Source organism: Salvelinus namaycush, chromosome 2 (assembly GCF_016432855.1).
Source record: "Salvelinus namaycush isolate Seneca chromosome 2, SaNama_1.0, whole genome shotgun sequence".
In the NCBI taxonomy this organism is placed as follows: Eukaryota; Metazoa; Chordata; class Actinopteri; order Salmoniformes; family Salmonidae; genus Salvelinus; species Salvelinus namaycush.
The window spans coordinates 74,120,908-74,129,928 of NC_052308.1; positions in this window are offsets into that span (position 1 = coordinate 74,120,908).

Here is a 9,021-nt window from a genome sequence, read left to right on the forward strand (position 1 = left end):
CAAGGACAAAGATACAGTAAGTCATGTGATGTATGGCTAAAAACATAAAAACTAAAACTATATAACAAGATAACGTCAAGTGTACTTACAGAGTGAAGTGAAGGGGGAGAGTCTTGAACAGTGAGTCAATGTACTGTAAAGTGTACTTACAGAGTGAAGTGAAGGGGAGAGGTCTTGAACAGTTAGTCAACGTACTGTCACCGTGGAAACAAGAAGTAGTCTACTAAGTGTTAGTAGAAGCAGGCGTAGTCTAAGTGAGTTCTGTGGTTGACACATTTTAAAAGTAGCCTAGTCAGGTCATTAACATGCAGGAACAGCATGTACATAAAGGGATGTTACTGTATCTAAATGAAAATGGTCTAAAGTCAGAATACTGTAGTTACATTCTTTATTTGAGGGTGGACCTACATGTTTTACGTGGAGGCAAAATGTGAACCATTCCCATCACTCTTCATCAGCTGGTACTGAAGGTTCCAGAACAGATGAAAGGGGAGTATTTGGTACCAGTGTTCTAGACTAGAGCTTCCCTACTGACATCTCAACATTATTGCAGCTTCCAGGCTTCATACGTCCCTACTAGTCCGATGAAAATATACAAAATAGAACGTAGAAAATGTCAAATATAGTACATATAATAAAACAGTCACGCACGTAAAATACGTGTTATTGGGACTTAGTTGAACGGGCGTTTGAATGAGTGAACTAGTGATCAGCTAGCTTGTAGCTACATGAAAGGCTGTTATTCAGTGATAAACAAGTATTTTTGTGCATCACAACAGCTACTCTGAATGTACTGGATTGTGAACAATACGATGTGCTGCCACTGAATTACAGCAAGAACCTACAGTTAGCTAGTGAGCTAGCTAGTTACCTAACATTTAGCATCAACATTAGCTAGCTAGAAACAACAGACAACAGTGAGCTGACATTATGCCAAGGCCAAGGCAAGCTGCTCTAAGTTTCCAGTGTGTTCTTGTGTGAAAGAGATGTGTTCAGCTCACTGATCTTCAGAACAATGGACCCAAAGTGAACCCTGACATGCATATAACTAAGTCTGTCTGTCTGGCTGGGATTATTGTGTCCTATTGTGCCTGAGTGATGCGTGTTTTTTTTTAAATGACAATGAATAACTTTCATGTAATTGTTTATTGCTGCTTCGTTATTGTTATTTTATTGTGTGATTTTTTTAGTTTTTTTTAGCATTTTTATAATTTAAAAAATCAAATATTTTCTTACATAAAAACAACTGCATGTTAGTTAAGGGCTTGTCAATAAGGGCTTGTCACCTGTTGTACTTGGAGCATGGGACTAATACAATTATATTTGATTTGTGTGTCTAGGTGCTGGACATGCTCCCTCTGACACTGGGTTTCTGAACATCTAAAAGTCTGAGCCGTTTGGGGGGTTCTACTAGCTGACATATGGAATTGTTTTAAGGTGGTCATACCATGGATCATTTAGATATTTGATTTTGAATTATAGACCCCTTTAGGTAAAAAAGGAGAAGGACTAATGTTGTATGAGCAGGCAGGTGACTGCAATATAGTCTGCCTGGAACATGCCCATATTCAATTGTAATTCAATTCAAAAATAGCATTTATTTATCCCCTGTTGGGGCAATCACTAGGCACCCTATGACATCAGGCTGGCAGTGAGTCTCACAGTGACATCACACGGGGTCACACTTTCAGGTCACATGTCCTGTCACATGACCATAAATACATACACAGTAAACACATGATAACAACAGATGTCAGCCCCTTAGTGTCTACAACATGGTCATCACAGAGGAGGTTCACTGGGCAAAGATCCCTTCAAGGTTCTAATGATGATGTCATTTCCATGTTTCACAGCTCAGGCCGAGGGAGAGAGGGAAGGAAATCAGAGGTGACTCCTCTTCACTTTGATTGACACTTCACACACTCATTATATATGTCTAATGTTCTGTCTGGGATCTGTGGTCTGTGCCAGAGGACTACAAACGGGGTGACACCCCCCCCCCCCCCCCAAGCGTCCTGTTCCATTTAAAGCAGGGACACAGTCCCTATCTCTTCCTTAATCTTCATCATTCTTCTCCTCTCTACTATCCAGTCACTGGTGGTGGTCAGGGTTGACATGGTTTCCTGTTCTCTTCCTCTCTGGTCTGGCTTGGTTTGAAGCGACACTTGTCACCATAGAAACAGCCGGTGGTCCTCCAGAAGAAACACTCGTCACCATTGATGGGAGCCATCCTCCTGGTCCTGGGAGAGAGAGAGACAAACAGTATGAAAACACAAACACCTGCACCTGTGCTCCTGTTCCTCCTTCCATCACTTTGACATTCAAAAGTTTATATGAGATGATTGTAACAATTAGAATAACTCACAATTATGTTTTGAATGACTGACGGATGTCCTTACTGTGGAGGTGTACTGGGAGCTGAGGAGGTGTTGAGGCCTATAGGGTTGGTCCTCTGAGGAGAGGGAGGGGTGAACGCATCTAGCGGTCTGGGTTCCTGATCACCCGCTGCTGCTCTCCAGATCCCCCCCTGGACAGTAGGACAAACTGCAGGCGCAGTCCAAATACATACAATTGAACCAATAGCATTGTCCCAAAAGTACAATGGAACTAATAGCATTGTCCAAAAAATACAATGAAACCAATAACATTGCATTGGATTTTATTACTCGGCTTTTGGTTTATTTTGAACTGTGTTTTGGTTGTTACATCAGGGCCTGTATTCATAAAGTGTCTCAGACGTTCCGTATAATTATGATCTAAAAGGCTAAACTGATCCCAGATCAGCTCTCCTACTCTTATACACCTTGTCAATACTGACCCTGGACTGTGGTTTCATGTGTTTAGTTTAGTTTATTCATTTACATGTTTAAAACATGATCAGTAGAGTTCACCAGTAACACCCAGATCTCCATTCAATAGGGTCATGTTCACTGTCAAAGTATAACAGGGTCAAGTATAACTGTGTGTGTGCATGTGTGGTGTCTGTTTGTGTGTGTGTGTGTGTGTGTGTGTGTGTGTGTGTGTGTATTTTTATATATTAATCTGATTGTTGGATATACAGTCATGACCAAAGTGATTGGCACCTTTGACAAATACTGAGCTATATTGTGTACTACAAAGTTGGGATGTACATTGTACATGCAATTTCACATAAAGACGTGTACATGCTATTTTTAGACCTCTGAGAGCAACAGCTTGTTGTTGAGACATTTTGAAAATGGCCTAAAATAAGAGTGATTGATTTGATGTTTCATAAGAGGTTTAGGAGTAGTATTAACAAGAGACACAGTGATGGTGGGTTGTGTTTAGGAGTAGTATTAACATGAGACACAGTGATGGTGGGTTGTGTTTAGGAGTAGTATTAACATGAGACAGTGATGGTGGGTTGTGTTTAGGAGTAGTATTAACATGAGACACAGTGATGGTGGGTTGTGTTTAGGAGTAGTATTAACATGAGACACAGTGATTGTGGGTTGTGTTTAGGAGTAGTATTAACATGAGACACAGTGATGGTGGGTTGTGTTTAGGAGTAGTATTAACATGAGACAGTGATGGTGGGTTGTGTTTAGGAGTAGTATTAACATGAGACACAGTGATGGTGGGTTGGGTTTAGGAGTAGTATTAACATGAGACACAGTGATGGTGGGTTGTGTTTAGGAGTAGTATTAACATGAGACACAGTGATGGTGGGTTGTGTTTAGGAGTAGTATTAACATGAGACACAGTGATTGTGGGTTGTGTTTAGGAGTAGTATTAACATGAGACACAGTGATGGTGGGTTTTGTTTAGGAGTAGTATTAACATGAGACACAGTGATGGTGGGTTGTGTTTAGGAGTAGTATTAACATGAGACACAGTGATGGTGGGTTGTGTTTAGGAGTAGTTTTAACATGAGACACAGTGATGGTGGGTTGTGTTTAGGAGTAGTATTAACATGAGACAGTGACGGTGGGTTGTGTTTAGGAGTAGTATTAACATGAGACACAGTGATGGTGGATTGTGTTTAGGAGTAGTATTAACATGAGACACCGTGATGGTGGGTTGTGTTTAGGAGTAGTATTAACATGAGACACAGTGATGGTGGGTTGTGTTTAGGAGTAGTATTAACATGAGACAGTGATGGTGGGTTGTGTTTAGGAGGGTTAGGGTTATATTTATCGAACAAAAATAACATTTATTGTGTAACTGGGAGTCTCGTGAGTGCAAACATCCAAAGATTATCAAGGGGAAGCGATTACTTTTATTGCTTTTCTGACTTTCGTGACCATGCTAATTTGGGGCTAGCTGTTGTAGCATTGATTGATACACTCACAAAAGCTTGGATTGCTTTCGCTGCAAAGCATATTTTCAAAATCTGACACGATAGGTAGATTAACAACAAGTTAACCTGCTGAACTGAAAAGAGTAGGATAGATAGAGAACCAGTACCAGACGGGTGTTACCCTGCTGAACTGAAAAGAGTAGGATAGATAGAGAACCACTACCAGAGGTATTAACCTGCTGAACTGAAAAGAGTAGGATAGATAGAGAACCACTATCAGACACATTAGCAGAAGAGACTGACTATAGGTTAACCTGTTGGCCAGATAGCCAGTGGGGAGAAAGGAGAAGACAAGTCACAGCACAGGGGTAACCTAACCAATAATAACTCATACAAGATTAATGGCAAAGCAATTCAAAGGCAACTTCCTAGAAACAATGGACAAGAAAGAACGCAGTCATAGAACTTAGAGAATTTGCAATATTCTGTATTACCTCCAAGTGGAGGAAGGAGGGGGTATGAATGGGTGTGTGTAGGTGTGTTCATAGACAAAAAAGGACTTAAAAATGTCCAAATGTCTGTTGTCCCACACAAAATCAATAAAGTTCAAAACAACCTCCCTTTACCTAAAATGTCAAACAGTCCTAAAGTGCATTATTAGTTCACTGAAGGCTCGGAACATGAAGAGAGAGCAGCACTAAGAGAGCACATATTTCACTGAAGAAGGAGATAGAAAGAGAGATGGGCTTAGCTGTTGTGTCCAGGCTTGAACGTGTATTTGTCCGTCCGACACAATCCTTGGTTGTTCGTTTGACAAAAGCTTGCAACAATGTTGCTAGTAATCGATGAGATCAGAGGCCAGAACGCTTCCAACTCGTCAGGAGTAGCGCGATAACAACAGCGATCACACTTAGAAATGTTATAAACTAAGCAAGCTGAAACCAAACAAGACGTAAGCGGAGTTGAACACACCCGTCAAAACTGCCCCGCCAATCGAGAGCTCCGACACTGAGCCGGAAGAGCCGTCTTGATTTCCTCCTTCCTGACTGCTGCTGCGCTCTTAAAGTGCACGGTGAAGACTCCATGCAGGATTTCACTACACGTGTTTGTGTGCTTATTAAATGTGACTTTGTCAAGTACTAGACAGTGTTGTTTTTCACCATTCTATCTGATTCATTTCCAGTTTGTAATGTTGTTATTAGCCCAACATTATTGAGGACATTATTATTAGGAGGCTGCAGTAATGTTGAGATGCCAGTAGGAAGACCTCTAGTCTAGAACACTGCAGTAATGTTGAGATGTCACTAGGTGGAGCTCTAGTCTAGAAAACTGGAACCGCACGAGCACTTTGATGCAGCTGATGCGGAGTGTAAATTGAATGGTTTTGTAGAAAAGAATGAATGACATCATGGAACTGACCAAATGTAAATGGAACTTTGACCTGTTCCATGTAGAACTTAGAGGGGGGCTATAGTGAAATAGTAGGCTATAGTAAACATGATTCTGTATTTCGTCAATAGAATACATTGGAAACGGCCACATTTAAAACAATGTAAGCCCAGTACTCAAATGAAGAAAGGCAACTAGATATGCAGTCTGTTGTACATTTTCTATTGAAATACAGTAACCTCCCCTTTCTATGTGCTGGTCTGGTCTTCATGCATGTTAATGACTTAAAGAGGAAGGAAGTTCTGCATCAGCTACTTGTGTCTTAACTACTTTAAATATGTATCAACCACAGAACACACACTTAATGTCAGTGTCCATGCACTACCAGTAAGTTGACTCATTGTACAAGACCTCTCTCCTTCACTTCACTCTGTAAGTACTCTTGACAATATCTTGAAATATAGTATTGGGATATTTGTTTTTAGTCATAAGTCATATTCTTGAGGGTAATGTATCAATTTACTTATTATGTTTTGATCTGTGTTTTGGTTGTTACATCAGGGTCAGTATTCATAAAGTGTCTCAGTGTAGGAGTGTTTATCTACATAGTGATGAGATGATTAACTAGGGGAAAATAGACAAGCAATGGTGCAGCAACTCTCCCCTCCCTTTTCCCCCTCTCTTCCTCCCCTCTTCTCTCTCCAGCAGTATGGTGAGGCAACTCTCCCCTCCCTTTCTCCCTCTCTTCCTCCCCTCTTCTCTCTCCAGCGGTATGGTGAGGCATCTCTCCCCTCCCTTTTCCCCCTCTCTTCCTCCCCTCTTCTCTCTCCAGCAGTATGGTTAGGCAACTCTCCCCTCCCTTTTCCCCCTCTCTTCCTCCCCTCTTCTCTCTCCAGCAGTATGGTGAGGCAACTCTCCCCTCCCTTTTCCCCCTCTCTTCCTCCCCTCTTCTCTCTCCAGCAGTATGGTGAGGCAACTCTCCCCTCCCTTTCCCCCCTCTCTTCCTCCCCTCTTCTCTCTCCAGCAGTATGGTGAGGCAACTCTCCCCTCCCTTTTCCCCCTCTCTTCCTCCCCTCTTCTCTCTCCAGCAGTATGGTGAGGCAGAGAGGGCCACGCAGCAGGTGTTGAAGCTGGATCAGGAGTGTGAGGTGGCCTCCACTGAGCTCTTCAACTGCGAAGTCCTGCAGCTCATGGTGAGGGAAGACAGGGGTCAGGGGTCAGGCTCTAGTCTTGTGTTACTGGATTTCTCAAAGTGTCGAAAACTTTGTTGATTGGTGAACTTGTCTGCTTCTTTGCATTTTCAGATTTTTTTCTGAGATCTGAACTGATATCAGTTTATCAATTCACCCCTCCTCTCTCTCTCTGTCTCTCTCTCTCTCTCTCTCTCTCTCTCTCTCTCTCTCTCTCTCTCTCTCTCTCTCTCTCTCTCTCTCTCTCTCTCTCTATCTCTCTCTCTCTCTCTCTCTCTCTCTCTCTCTCTGTCTCTCTCTCTGTCTCTCTCTCTCTCTCTCTCCCCCCTGTATGATCTGGGTTTTGAGGAGATGCATATTATGTTACTGCTAGAAGTTTACAATGGTGCCGGATGCTCTCGGCTCTCCTGGGGCTGCCAGATGTATAGTATTAGCATTAGCAGACCATACCACAGAGGACATAGTATAGACAGGCTGTACTACCAGACCCCACCACAGGGGGCATAGTACAGACAGGCTGCACTACCAGGCCCCACCACAGGGGGTATAGTATAGACATATAGACATGATGCACTACCAGACCCCACCACAGGGGACATAGTATAGACAGGCTGTACTACCAGACCCCACCACAGTGGTATAGTATAGACAGGCTGTACTACCAGACCCCACCACAGTGGTATAGTATAGACAGGCTGCACTACCAGACCCCACCACAGGGGGTATAGTATAAACAGGCTGCCCTACCAGACCCCACCACAGGGGCACACCTACAGCATAGTATCTAGAATTATACGGAAAACCCCTAATTTTATTTATCCCACAGGGGATAAATAAAATACACTTTTTAACTGAATATAGGGCGTGTTCCAGGCAGACTAAATTGCAGTCACCGGCCTTCTTTCACAACACCTGGATAGGTGTTTGTTTAAGATATCCGCTAACCCAATCATGAACCATGAGTCAGCCTGGAACGTCACCAGTGTCCATGGGGTGTTCTAACATCCACACTAGACCACCTTAAATGAAACAAGTAGTGTGCTACTGTGGACATTGGAACCAGGCCTTTATCTTCAGTTCAGTGATTTTATACATATACACTGAGTATACCAATCATTAAGAACACATTCCTAATATTGAGTTGCACCCCCCACTTTTGCCCTCAGAACAGCCTAAATTCATCGGGGCATGGACTCTACAAGGTGTCAAAAGCGTTCCACAGGGATGCTGGCCCATGTTGACTCCAATGCTTCGTACAGTTGTGTCAAGTTGGCTGGATGTCCTTTGGGTGGTTGACCATTGTTGATGCACCAGGGAAACTGTTGAGCAAGAAAAACCCAGCAGCGCTGAAGTTCTTGACACAAACCGGTGCGTCTGGCACAAACTACCATACCCCGTTCAAACGCACTTAAATCTTTTGGCTCATTCATTCACCCTCTGAATGACACACATACACAATCCATGTCTCAAGGCTTAAAAATCCTTCTTTAACCTGTCTCCAATCAATAAGGGATCATAGCCTTCACCTGGATTCACCTGGTCAGTCTGCCATAGAAAGGTGTTCCTAATGTTTTGTACATTCACTGTCTGTTCCATGGACTAATACATGTCTGTTCAGTGGACTAGTACATGTCTGTTCAGTGGACTAATACATGTCTGTTCAGTGGACTAGTACATGTCTGTTCAGTGGACCAATACATTTATGTTCAGTGGACCAATACATGTATGTTCAGTGGACTAATACATTTATGTTCAGTGGACTAATACATGTATGTTCAGTGGACTAATACATTTATGTTCAGTGGACCAGTACATGCCTGTTCAGTGGACCAGTACATGTCTGTTCAGTGGACTAGAACATGTATGTTCAGTGGACTAGTACATGTATGTTCAGTGGACTAGTACATGTATGTTCAGTGGACTAATACATGTCGTTCAGAGGACTAATACATGTCTGTTCAGTGGACTAATACATGTCTGTTCAGTGGACTAATACATGTCTGTTCAGTGGACTAATACATGTCTGTTCAGTGGACTAGTACATGTATGTTCAGTGGACTAGTACATGTATGTTCAGTGGACTAGTACATGTATGTTCAGTGGACTAGTACATGTATGTTCAGTGGACTAGTACATGTATGTTCAGTGGACTAGTACATGTATGTTCAGTGGACTAGTACA